The sequence below is a fragment of the Ostrea edulis genome, chromosome 3, assembly GCF_947568905.1.
Source record: "Ostrea edulis chromosome 3, xbOstEdul1.1, whole genome shotgun sequence".
NCBI lineage: Eukaryota > Metazoa > Mollusca > Bivalvia > Ostreida > Ostreidae > Ostrea > Ostrea edulis.
Window position 1 is genome coordinate 24,471,231 of NC_079166.1, and position 14,986 is coordinate 24,486,216.

The window sequence follows — 14,986 nt, forward strand, 5'->3', positions numbered from 1 at the left end:
AGGAAAGTGTTCAATTGACCGTGTGTAAAGGAAAGTGTTCAATTGACCGTGTGTAAAAGAAAGTGTTCAATCCCCTGTGTGTAAAGGAAAGTGTTCAATTGCCTGTGTGTAAAGGAAAGTGTTCAATTGACCGTGTGTAAAGGAAAGTGTTCAATTGCCTGTGTGTAAAGGAAAGTGTTCAATTGACCGTGTGTAAAGAAAAGTGTTCAATTGCCTGTGTGTAAAGGAAAGTGTTCAATTGACAGTGTGTAAAGGAAAGTGTTCACTTGATAAGCAAAAATTCAAGGAGTGAATAAAACTATATTTCACAAATTTCGACCGCAGCAATGTCTTCTATGTTGTTTTTAGTACCAAATAGTAAATTTTCGTACTAAAATACCAATAACTGTAGAAGTGTTCAGTTGCAGGTGGGGAGTTAAGGTGTTCATTTGACACGCGTTACACGTATGTGTGTGTGTGTGTGTGTGTGTGTGTGTGTGTGTGTGTGTTTGTAAGCCCTGTCAATTGAACCAGTGAATAAGAAGGCACACGTGTAAATCAACACGGGGTCGGTCAAAGGAACACGAAAATGGTGGTGTTCAGTTGGATTTTTATAAAAATCAGCATAAAATCATTAAATAGTTCATCTACCATCAAAATCCTGAAGCGTTTACTTAACAGGATTTATGAGATGTGTGTAACAGGTGTGTAAAGATTTAGCACTCGTCCATCTTTTTTCCTTGCGAGCATGGCTTACACACTTTCGAAGTGCGCATGCTCTGTTTTGAATGACGTAATTTGTGATGTCATCATAATGGAGTTTTCCAGGGAAAGAAGTTGGCCCATCTGAGGTAAGTAAACACGGTTGAAAGAAAATTTTGCATATTAACAATGAGTTTTTTTTATTAGATAGACTGATTAAATGGTGTTTCATACCGATCGTGTTATGTACAAGCGACAGAGTACCCGAGTTACTGAAAATTCCGATGATGAAAGTGATACAGTATATCTAGTACGTGAACTGTTTGGGTTTTTTTCTAAAATTTAATCTTTGCAGTTAATGTACTCTGTATACTAAAAATTCATATTGATTTTGGATAGAATTTCACATTTAAAAACAAATAGATATGCGCCAAGTCCTTAGGAATCAACCCCACCCCCACCCCTCCACACGGGACTTTTTTTTGGATGATTGGACCGTATCCCCCTTTTTCATCTGTCTCCCTACTTTGAAGTTTTTTTCCCAACGCCATGACATAAATAGATAAATAAATAAAATGCAAAAATAAAAACGAAAGATATATATGTATTCGGATTGGCATGTTCCACTTTGTCCGGGTTGAAATCCCCGAGGATGCAAATGTACATTACGCCGCACTGTTTGCAGTACGTACATGGTACAGGTGTACCGCATAGGTATGTAGCTACTAAGACTATAAACCAAACAGAATATCATATGTAAAACTATTACTCTGAATGCATTTTACTTGTTTACAATGTAGCCTGTCGGGGTGTGGTGCATGTCACACGCGTTGTTTACACGTGCACTTTAGGTGGCAGTGGAGGAAATTCGAACCATGTATGGATTATTGTCTCCTGATAACTTTGGCAGTTAACTTTTGATTTCAATCTACTTTTTAAGAATAATATAACCCTCGCTAATCATTGCCAACCTGCATTTCGATCTTGGCAGAATGATCTTCAGCTACAATTCAAAATTAAGGGGTGATGTTGTGTACTGAGTTTTTCTTGATTGTTTACATCTGTGACTGTTTATGTGATGTATCAACTGATCAAGCTGTACAGTGTCATGACATATAGTGGCATAGCTTCCATTTATGTACTTGCGCATCATTTTGTCAAAAGAAGAAAATTCTAAAATGATAATTAAGATTTTTAACATGTATATGAATATACATGTATGTGTATGTTTGATTTTAGTATAATACCTGTAGAGAATATTTCAGTAGTATGAAGTGCCACACATTTAGACGCATGCATGTGGTGTTTAAAGGTCTCATCTGAAAGACCAGCAACTTTCTCTTTTGAATGCTAAATATGATGATGGAGCATTCACCTCACTACCTACATTTTCACCCTAAATAAAGTACAAGCATGGCTCGAAACCATGATTTCTTGATCCTGTTACCAGTCTTCACGAAAAACTTTGTAAACTACAGGCCCTTCGGGCCTCCCAGTATAATAATTGTGCAAGCCCGAACAATATTTTGCAGGCCCAAAATGTTTATTTTCTAATTTGATCTCTTGTTATTTGCTGATTCTACTCTATAGACACATGCACAGTTCTTTTACTGTAGGAAAATACAGGTCAAGATGATCATAGTTAAAGAACAACTGACATTAAAAGGATTATATTATTTTTCAACATATTAATCCAGTATATGCGAAAGTTTTTGGACCACACAGGACATTCGGTCCAGTGTAATCAATGAACACACCGGACCGAACCAAATTTTGTCAGACCGAAAAACCTAATGTAAAAAAGTGAAACACGTGAAAATGCAAAACCAAGTGAATCTTATTTATTATACTAGTTATACTATTCCAGGAATCCTTCCCGTATAATACTTTAGACAGTCCATGCGGTTTTAATCAATTCATTTACGTATTTGGATGTGTGCTATTTTTTTTACTTATAACAAACTCCGCATCAAGATAGTAAAGCTCAAAACTGGACATTGAGACATCTGACATTCCGGTCCGGTGTAAAAAATGATGCATCGGACCTGAGTCACTGCATATCGGTCAGGTCCGACGGTCCGATGTCTTTCGCATAGACTGATTAATCTCGCAGATACATCAGCAGCTCATGTTCAACTCTGTTTTGTATACACCACGTACAAAACATTTTTTAAATGTTAGCCAAGGCCTACCCTCGCAGTGTTCGAAATTGGTTTAAAACTTGGTATAGACCACAGGTCTATGCCAAAATAAGATGACTTAGACCTCATCGAATTGGCATAGACCACAACATTGAAAAAATAATAACACAAATTTAAAACATTTTCATTTACTTCTAATATACTTAGTAAGTGTATTTTCTTTCCATTTCTGTAATATCATCCTTTCCTCATAATGTTTATCAGACGTCGACTGACCATGCAAGGCCCTCTTGGATAACTTTATTGCTTTAAATTTAGAAAATTGGCATAGACAATTAGGTCTATCTCAATTACAGTTGGCATAGACCAGTGCCATTTGACATATACTCGGTCTATGGTTAATTTTGAACACTGCCCTCGGTCCAATGGGGCATGAATTTTCGTTTTTTTCTCCTCGTACGACAGTTTTTTTGGGGTTTTTTTATCGGATGGTTGTGATTGTGAAATACGCTTGGGTGGTTTTGAATTTCCCGGACGAGCCCCCTCCCTATACTTCAGAAAAGGCAGCATGGTTGATAATTTTTCTATGCGAAATTTGACTACTAAGTCATGACATTTAGTCTGAGTCAATCTCACGCTTTATTTGTAATATATACAGAACATATAAGAAAACATTTACAGGCCCATCGGACTCCAGGGTTTAATATTTTAAGAAGCCCGATCCCGATTTTACTGGCCTCGGGCATCAGGCCACTGGTTAATGTCGAAGACTGTGTTACCACTGAGCTACCATGACCAATTTTTATACGCCCGTCTTAAGACGGGACGTATTATGGTATGGTGTGTCTGTCCGTCCGTCTGTTAGCTTTTTCGTGTCCGACCCGTAACTTAAATACTACAAGGCCTAGAATCATCAAACTTTGTCTGTAGATACATCTTGGGTAGAAGGTGTGTCGCACATTAAAACCAGGTCACTGTGACTTTTAATTAAGAAGATATGGCCATATATGGCAAAAACTTGTCCGTCTGTTAGCTTTTTCGTGTCCGACTCGTAACTTAAATACTACAAGGCCTAGAATCATCAAACTTTGTCTGTAGATACATCTTGGGTAGAAGGTGTGTCGCACATTAAAACCAGGTCACTGTGACTTTTCATTAAGAAGATATGGCCATATATGGCAAAAACTTGTCCGGCTCATAACTTGAAAACTATTAGACCTAGAATCACCAAAATTGGTCAACTAATGCGTCTTAGGTAGAAGGTGTGTCGCATGCTACTTTAAGGTCACTGTGACATTTAATTAAGGTGATATAAAAAAAAAATGTTTTAATGGGTACTATCTATACTGTTAACAATATGTGACGGGCGTATCATTTGCCATGGCGGTGCACTTTATTTAACATGAATTCATAGCTAAAAAAAAATTATTACTAATTTTTTGGTTAATTCCATAAATATATTATTCCGCTCTCTAGACACAATTCTGGGTTACCCCCCTGCCTTTGGGGGTATAAGCACCTCATTTCTTTCAGAATGGCACAATGTCAGGAGAGCTTTTGTTATTTGTTATACTCTTAATGTTGATGGCATGCATCTATGAACAACAGGATAATTTTTTAGATTATTATTTCTGATATCATATTTGTAAATTGTTTATGAGGGGTTGTTAAAAGTTTGTGGACAAAAGGACGCACTTATTAAAAATTCAGAGTTATCGTAAGTGAAAAATATAGGAGATGTGTAACAAGATTGTATATTTGAAGATTTTAATTTTAATTAATTTTTATAAGTATTGATTTCAGATACATGTATGACATTGCATGCTTGGTGGGGTGGGGGGGGGGGGGGGGGGGGGGGGGGGGCTACAGTTAGATAATATTCTGGTCAGCACATTCGATAAACTACATGGAATTCATTAAATCACTTCTTTTTCTTTCAGTGGTCTTCAACTTTTAATCTCCAAGAAGGAAATGTAATTAAAAGATGAATAAAGTATCCCTAAGAATACCAGAAGAAAGGCTATGTGTTGAGAAAAACAGCCCTTCCTCAGTACCTCAGAACTAGATGATAGCCCTTAATTGTTACTTTATGCTGAATATGACACAGTATAGAAGATCTGATCATGAAGAAGTAACACCATTGATACACTTGCCAACTGCCAAAATTACTTTCTGATAGTATGACGAGATTAGAAGATATCATGGTGTAGTCATGACACAAACTGCAAATCAAAGAATTAATTGTCTTCCCCAGAGGATGAACAGAGCACGATGGCTTCACATGGATAACATTTCCTTTCGAGTTTTGAAATTAGTAAGTATACAAAATATTTTAGGCCACATAGGGCCAAAAAAAAAATGTTTGTTTTAGGTCGCCTCTCATTTTTAAAAAAAGGGTTGGTAGGTAGGTTTATTTTATTTTTTTTTAAATATTTTTTTTTATAAAAATAAATAAGTGCCTTCGAATCAATGAAAATTTTATAGTTAAAGTTGTAATATAATGTGTTTAACAGATAAAAAATGGGTTCAGAGCACAATGTTTAATTTACAAAATACACAGTATGTGATGGAGTTTTAATATTACAATTATAGATGTCTTGGCATTTCGGGTAATAGTTCGTATATCGATGAATTGAAATCGGAAAATTGAAAAAAATTAATAGGGTCGGTGGATATATTTAGGGTCGGACAGGCGACCTGAAACAAACACATTTTTTATTTTGGCCTAGTCATAAAATTATTTTTTAGATTTTCATCTTTGTTTGGAAATAAAAATGGGCAGGTGGTTGGAGTTTATTTTTATGCCCCCCTTTGAAAAAGAGGGGGCATATTGTTTTGCACCTGTTGGTCGGTCGGTCGGTCTGTAGACCATGTGTTGTCCGCTCAATATCTTGAGAACCATTCACTTGATGATAATGATATTTCATATGTGGGTTAGCAGGGTTTGACATTTACTTTCTTGAGCACTAGACCAGTCGGGCTACTTCAAATAATATTTACTAGACCTGACCTTACATCCACTAGCCCTGACCAACTTTCCAGAGAAAAGAAACCCTGATGGTTTCTCCATATTTAAGTACTTAATTCAAATGACAAACGTTAAGTTTAAACTAAAACGTACTTAATTGTCTCAAAAACATCTTTAGTCTCGTCATTCAATTTGGTGCTTTTATTTTCAAACTTCCCAATCTACTCCTTTTTTTTTCTCGGAACATCCTTCCTTGAGGACGAGAAGTCGAGACATTCCCGCACATGTGTCAACAACGAAAAATGGCTATTTATGATTTAATTTATTCATTTGATACAGGCAACGAAATTAAGGGGAAATACTCGCTAAATGCGAATTAAAAATTGAATTTGCGAGTAAAAAATCACAAGTGATCGCAACTTTTTGCGAGTGAAAAAACCCCAATCTTTTTCTCGGATTTCCTCGGTTTATTGGCTGTACTTTGAAGTTTACAATAATCTTGTCTTGTGCATAGAAACTCTTTACAGAATGAATATATAAGTATTGAAAAAGTAAACGTGGATCGAATAAATAACTACGGCCAAGGTCATCTCAGTCGATGGCCTACTTCATACACACTTCGGATGTCTCAGAGACGTCTGATTTAAATAGCAAGCATATTGATCTCGTCCGTGTCTATATAAAACAACACATGACAGTGTGTCACCATTTCACGCGGTGTCCTTCTGTACTCTATAGTCAAACACTTCGAGTTCGCGGGGTTTTCTTTTCAACTAGAATTTTTTTAGATGAAATTTCCAAAAGTTTTGAACATATAGTTTAAATTGGCGCAAACAGTCTTCAAGATTTCAATCCACATGATGCTGTTAATAGGTGGTAGATCTCTGGACAGCGAGTACGCCGCACAAGTGTACCATATGACCCGCACCATGTATGTTGTCTGATAATTCATTGAATTTTAAATGAAAGAATTCGCAATCTTATTTTTATTATTGCACTTTAAAGGAGATTTTAAAAGATTTTCCCAAAATTTTGATAAAGAGACATGCTCGTTTTCTTAAATTCATGTAAAACAGTAATCGATTGAAAAATGCTAGTAAAAGCTCAATTTTGCTAGTTGGAAAATAATCCACTAGCTAAAATTTGCTAGTGGTGAAAAAAGTTAATTTCGATCCCTTTGATAGACACTTTCTTATATTCAATTAAAATAAACTGGGGTTTTTTTCAAATGAAAATAAATTCAGTTTATATATATTTATCCGAAATATAACTTTAAACCCATTAACAAAGAGTAAATGTCGTAAAACATCACTTCCGACAGCGACTATGTATTCGAACTAAAAATAGAGATTTTGTCATCACGCGGTTCAAAATTGCTCGCAAACTCTTTACAGTTATTTTTTAAAGTTAAAAATAAGATATCTTATGGTTTAAAATAAAGTTTCTTGTTTATTTTTTCAACATGACCAGTCGGACTAGTAAATCGACATTTTACCCGACCGGACCTATCATTTAGTAGACTCGGTCGGTCGGACGTGCCTTAGTGTCAAACCCTGGTTAGTTATGAGTAGAAGAGGATCCTTATTGTTTTTCAGGTCCAAAGGTCAAGGGTCAATCTACTCTGGACATAGGAATATAATGTCCGCTCAATATCTTGAGAACCCTTTGCTTGAAAGACATCAAACTTGGCACACTGGTACATCCTAAGGAGTAGATGACCCCTATTGATTTTAAGGTCATATGGTCAAAGGTCAAGGGTCAAACTGGGCATGGGAATATACTGACCATTCAATGTCTAGAGAACCCTTTGCTTGACAGACATCAAACTTGGTACACCAGTACATCTTCAGAAGAAGATGACCCCTATTGATTTTGAGGTCACATGGTCAAAGGTCAAGGGTCAAACTGGACATAGGAATATACTGTCCGTTCAATATCTTGAGAACCCTTTTCTTGACAGACATCAAACTTAGTACACTGATATGTCGTCAGGAGAAGATGACCCCTATTGATTTTGAGGTCACACGGTCAAAGGTCACACTGGACATAGGAATATATTGTCCGTTCAATATCTTGAGAACCCTTTGCTTGACAGACATCAAACTTGTTACACTAGTACGTCTTCAGGAGAAGATGACCCCTATTGATTTTGAGGTCACATGGTCAAAGATCAAGGGTAAACTGGACATAGGAATATAATGTCTGCTCAGTATCTTGAGAACCCTCTTCTTGACAGACATCAAACTTGGTACACTGATACGTCTTCAGGAGAAGATGACCCCTATTGATTTTGAGGTCACATGGTCAAAGGTCAAGGGTCACACTGGATATAGGAATATATTGTCCGTTTAATATCTTGAGAACCCTTTGCCTGACAGACATCAAACTTGTTACACTGGTACATCTTCAGGAGAAGATGACCCTTAATGATTTTGAGGTCACATGAGCAAAGGTCAAGGGTCAAACTGGACATAGGAATATACTGTCCGTTCAATATCTTGAGAACCCTTTGCTTGACAGACATCAAACTTGGTACACTGGTACATCTTCAGGAGAAGATGATCCCTATTGATTTTGAGGTCACATGTTTAAAGATCAAGGGTCAACCTGGACATTGGAATATACTGTCTGCTCAATATCTTCAGAACCCTTTGCTTGACAGACATCAAACTTTAAATAGTACTCTGGTGTATATTCAGGAGAAGATGACTCCTATTGATTTTGAGGTCACATGGTCAAAGGTCAAGGGTCAAACTGGACATAGTAATATACTGTCCACTCAATATCTTGATAACCCTTTTACTTGACAGACATCAAACTTAGTACACTGGTACATCTTCAGGAGAGGATGACCCATATTGATTTTGAGGTCAAAAGTCAAAAGTTGAACTGGACATAGTAATATATTGTCTCCTATATTTTAAGAATTATTTGTTTGATTGACACGTACCAAACTTGGTACACTGGTACAGCATAAGGAGTAGATGACCCCTATTGAATTTTAGGTCACATGGTCAATTCACTCTTGACATAGGAAGATATTGTCTGCTCAATATTTTGAATTGATGATAATACTATCAATTAAATGAGGTGTGTGTATAACCCTTTTCAATTTTGCACCATGGGGGGCATATCTGTTTTACAAACATCTCTTGTTTTTTTTTTTCAGAATATATATTTCACGTTCATTATTCTCACATGTTGCTGTAGAGTGTAGATTACATCATTTTTTTTACATTGTTTTCTTTAGACAGAAAATTTCCATACAGCAATATTATAATTGTTGTTGAGTGATTTTGAAGTACATTTTCATGTAACACTGAAGTTGAACATTCTTTTTCCCTGTTGTCCGTCTGTCTGTAAACTTTCACATTTCTGACTTCTTCTCAAGAACCACTGGGCCAATTTCAACCTAACTTGACAAAAAGCATCCTTGGTGAAGGGCTTTCAAGTTTGTTCAAATAAAGGGCCACACCCCCTTTCAAAGGGAAGATCTAATTACAAAATTGCAAAAATAGGGTGGGGTCATTTAAAAATCTTCTTCTAAAGAACCACTGGGCCAGATGATGTGAAAGTTACATGAAAGTTTCCGAACAAGTGTAGATTGAAGTTTGTTCAAATCATGACCCCCTGGGGTAGAATAGGGCCACACTAGGTGATCAAAGTTTTACATGTACAAATATATAGGGAAAATCTTCACAAGAAGTAGGAAAATAACAAGGCCAGTAAAATACAAATTTACGTAAAGGCTTCCTGAAATAGTGCAGATTCAAGTTTGTCATAATCATGCCTCCCAGGGAAGGTTGGCCGAGGCCACAATAGGAGATCAAAGTTTTACATTCAAATAAGTATAGAGAATTTTCAAGAACCATTAGGCCAGAGCAGTTTACATTTACATGAAAGCTTCCTGACATACAGCTCTGTAGTGCAGATTCAAGTTTGTAAAAATAAAATTTCCAAAAGGTGTCGCTGTGTTTGGTGTAATTTTTGTTCGTTCTGCACAAACTAGCTCATTCAGCTTGACACAGCCTAGGTAATTTACAGCTGATCATTTGATAAACACTTATTTTGTAGAAATAGAAATTATGATTTTTATCTATTTATACATTTATTGCTATTTCTATGAAGACCTTTTACTAATCACTTCTCTAAATATTTTTGCAGATTTGTCAGAATGTTATGCATCATTATCAACAGAAAAGAACTTCATAGGTAGACCAAAGCTGACATGGGATGAGATCCTAGAACAAGACCTAGAGTTTACAGGATTGGATAGGATCAATCCACTGGGTCGCCAAGTGTGGAAGTACAAACTTCAACCTCGACAGGACAGCCAGGCCTCACCCTTGCAAAAAGATTAATTTGGCCTGGATAGTCAAAATGAGTGATGATGATTGATATCAAGGTCTGACACTGGAAGCTCAGTAAGGGTAGATGCTGGCAATGGAGCTGTTTAGCAATAAAACAAACAAGTTTAACATTAAACATGTTTGTATACTTTTTTGGCTCACCTGAGCCAAAGGCTCAAGTGAGCTTTTCTGATCACCTTTGCCTGTCGTCTGTCTGTTTATAAACTTTTCACATTTTCATTTTCTTCTCCAGAGTGAACCACTGGGCCAGTTTCAATCAAACTTGGTATGCATCATCAATAGATAAAGGGTATTCAAGTTTGTTCATATAAAGGGTCATGCACCCTTCAAAAAGGAAATAATCATGGAAATGCAAAAATAGGGTGGGGTCATTTAAAAAACCTTTTCAAGAACCACTGGACCAGGAAAGTTGAATTCACACGAAAGGTTCCTGTTTTGTGCAAATCATGGTCTCTGGGGGTAGGGTGGGGTCACAATAGAGAATCAAAGTTTTACATTCATATATAGTGCATATTCAAGTTTGTAAAAAGCTCACAGGGGTAGGGTGGGGGTCACAATAGGGGATTTAAGTTTTACATGTGAAATATATACAAGGAAAATCTTTTAAAATCTTCTCCTCAAAAACTAGATGCAGAACCGTAGCTCTTTGAAAAGAGAGCTTCAGATGAACCCCTTATAAAAAAAACTTCAATTTATGGCAGAGAAAAAAAGTGCATGTTTAAGTCCCTCTATCACTGCATTCCTGCATCGCTGTCTCATGAATTTAATATTAAATAATTCCCAACATATTTTCCCACTATACTTGTTTCCAAACATACTTTCAAATATTTTCTAAACCCACATATAACCCCAAAACAGCTTCAAGTGATTTCAATTTCTTTGTTGATGTAGCCATGTTAAGTAGCCAGTCGATTTGAACCCCAGTTCATTTCCATACTCATACTCATTTTGAAACATAATGTTTGTGTGAACTAATATCCTCACAAATATTTTTAGTGAAATATTTAGGATGAAATCATCCCAGTTGGGTTAAATACTTATTATTCAAATACTGTAGGTTTGAATATTAAACTAATCTCACAGCTTTCTTAAGTTTGGTCCCCATCCCCACCAGTCTGTTTTTACGCTTAACTATTGAAATGGGGTGTAAGGGATCAGACTAGGCTTTTATAGCATTATCAATTTTCAAAAGCTTTAGAAAAATTATACAATTTTAGGTCACTTGAGTAAACTCAGATGACATATTGCTATTGATCTGCATCTGTTGTAGTCCGTCGACATTAACAATTGAACATTTTTAACTAAATTCTATAACTGAAAGATGAAGATACCGCACAGCGATCAATCTACGATTCAAATAACGGAATTCTTTTCAAATTTAGTATGAAGCACACAAATTTACATTAAACCTTCTTGACATAGTGCATATTCAAGTTTGTTAAAATCATTTCCCCGGGAGTTATGGTGTGGTAACAATAGGGGGTCAAAGTTTTATATGCTAGCTGATATAAAGGAAAATTCTTTAAAGATATCTCTTGAACTATTTAAGCTAGGGCTTTCATATCTTGTATATACAATTTTTATGGCAAAACAAATCTGACCTATTCAGTATGTCCTGAACTACATTGTGTTTAAGGTAGATCTTTCATATATATTATATATTATGAATTTCTTATGATAAAACCTTTCATCTTGTTGAGGAGCCTCTCACCTCTGGTTGGCGCGGGTTTGAATCCTGCTCGCACCGGTAATTGAGAAAGTTTCCCAGTTTACTCTCGGAAGGTCGGTGGTCTCTTCCCAGGTACATTGTATCTGGGTTCTCTCTTCCACCAATAAAAACTGGGCACCACCAGATAACTGAAAAATTGTTGAGTGTGGCGGAAAACAGTTAAAACAATCAATCATATTATGTTATTTGACCTTGTGACCCTGAACTCTGAGTTTGACATACTTTTAAGAAAGTATAACGTATTAAGTATATCCAGGACTATTTTAGATAGGGCTTTTATGTTTTGTATATTGATTACTTATGGCAAGGTCTTTCATATCATACCAAGACCTACGACTTTTTACCTTGGTCTTATCCAGAACAGCAATATCATGCTAGTCATATCTTTGTCTTATATGATTTCATTTTAGTAATGTTGTGTTCTTTAGAGCTAGATTTGGGTCACATTATTCATGAGAATAAAGATTGATAAAATAGCATTTAAAAATCAAAACAGCAGGGCCAAGATGACTCAGGTGAGCGATGTGGCCCATGGGCCTCTTGTTGATTTTGATATTTCTACCTATATCATTTGTATGAGAAATGGAACTCCTTTTTTTCTTTTACAAATACATGTATTATCATATGGATCCATCTTTGTTGATTATTTAATCAAAGGACATATTCAATGTATTAAATGTAAATTTATGGATATGTCTGTGGTTGAATTACTTATGTATGTATGTATACATTTTTCTCGCACATGCAATTACATATATGATGTATATATATTTACTAATTGTACATGTAATATCCCCTGTTATATAATAAAATATATGACTGAGAATAAAAGACCTGCTGTTTTCATTGCTACCATGAAACATTAAAAGATTAGAATAATTCAAATATCTTAATGAATTATGTAATATATGAATTTGATATTTGTATATGATTGCCTCACTGGTGTTCAATGTGAACTTTGGTTTATTGTTTCAGTTTGCTCATCTTTATATCAAATTAAAATTTAAGACAAATAAGGAATTATTTCCGAAATTGGTTAATATGGTACATTGTAGTAAAATAATCAAGAGTTTATTCATATGAGATAGCTAAATTTCACATGGATAACCAGTGACTGATTCTTGATTGTCAACATTTTCACCGAACAGTTCAGAAATTACCATGGTACATGTACATACTATTAGGGGATCATAAAATTCCTTAAAGAGTGACAAATTTTTAAATATCACCTTTTCAAGGAGAAAAATCCTCTTACGTATATGAATACTATGAAGAGATTAAAAGAGAGGTGGCTAGATCACTTGTATGGTGAGATTCATTTGTGGCAAGAACTGGTATGATGTCTTGAGTCAGAAAGCACTGGAATCCACTAGGAATAGTTTTAGATCTATGGAGCGCCAAAATAACAAACTCAGATATTTGAAGATATCTTTAATTATTTGAAGATATTATTAATTCATTTCATGCACGCAACATTGCAATCAAAGATCTCTTCAAATAATTAATGATATCTTCATTTGAATTGAATTATTGATATCATTATTTATTCCGCTGAATTGATGCACACAATAATTTAATTGTTGCTCTCCTCAAATGAATTATAATTTAATGATACCAACAATAGAATTAATGCATGCTACAATTCAATTGAAGAGAGCAATAATTCATTAATGCTAACATCACTTAATGTGCGCAATAAATGGATTATTGCTCTCTTCTATTGAATTAATGATATCATTAATTAAATTGATGCGTGCAATAATTATGTTAGTGAGAGTAATTATCTAATTGAGATATAATCCTTAATTAATTCGACATATCCACAACTGAATGAATGATTTCTTTAATTGAATTGTTGCTCTCTTTTTAAAAACAAAACGATGTGCGCATTAATTACTTATGAAATAGCCCTGTATATATAATTAAAAAGATCTATTGAATTAAAAGAGATAATCAAGTCATTCATACAGAGCTCTAAATTAATTTTTGCAAGCAATATTTCCACCACATGGATATTATTGGACTTCAATTATTTGAGCTTATGTAAAACATTAAGATTTTAAAAATCATCCTGGTGAATTTGTATTACAAAAGTCATGAGAGGACACGTCCAGTTTTTGAACAAAAACAGAAAGTAATATATTCCCTTGAATTTGGTCATCCCTGTCCTCAGTGTGTTTCAGACGTGTTTAGTGGCGGGGGGGGGGGGGGGGGTGGGGGGGGGGGTCCAACACGTTTAGCGGATATTTAGTTGTTGGCATGTGGCGGGAGCGAAACCAGGAATTATCCAAGGGAAGGACGTAATGAGTGCCTAAAGCACGAAATCTCTAAACAAAAATATCTAAGATGAAGGAAAATCGTGATTTTTGGGGGTTTTCTATTACAATTTTGTCCTCATATTTCAAAGTGAGATGATAGTCAAAATTGACATAATTTCCATGTACATATCATAAACATGTAGATATTTTTGTAACAGTATATGAAGGAATCTGGAGCAAATCCTGATTCTGAAGTTATATAAACTGGTGTTATACACCGGATTTTCAAACAATTTATGGTTTTTGCAACGTTTGATTAAAGTTTTCTGTAAGGCCACATCTATGTAGTTACATTTACACAGAATGTTCATGAAAATGTTACCTTTTGGAGTGGAATTAAGATATCGCGTAACATTTTTTTTTTTTACAAAGATATCTAATTTTTATCTATATCAAAAGTCAACAAAAAACTTAAAAGTAATACAAAAAATGTATATAATTATTAATACTTGTTTTAGATCTTTTAGGCACTGCATTATACAGAATTTTGATTTTATTTATCATACTTTTTGGTTGAATTACTACCGAGTCTGGCCCGTACAGCATGTATTGACAAACGAGGGAGTCTATAATCATAGAAGTGTGTGTGTGTGTATATATATATATATATATATATATATATATATATATATATAAGGGAAGTCGTTGTGGCCGAGTGGACTTACGCACTGGTTTGACAATCTTGCTTGGCGGTGGGTGCCGTACGTCGCTGGTTCGACCCCGGGCTGGGGCGAAAATTTTCAGTACCTAGTTGTGATTATTTAGTGCTTTATATATAT

General features: G+C 35.2%; 1 long non-coding RNA gene across 1 annotated transcript; it reads left to right on the forward strand.

Annotated features, from left to right (window-relative positions):
• The first annotated feature begins 956 nt into the window (after positions 1-956).
• Positions 957-12,720, forward strand: LOC130052515 (uncharacterized). Its single transcript, XR_008800861.1, has 2 exons — positions 957-5,136; positions 9,955-12,720. It is a non-coding gene; the product is annotated as an uncharacterized LOC130052515 (long non-coding RNA).
• The last annotated feature ends 2,266 nt before the right edge of the window (positions 12,721-14,986 follow it).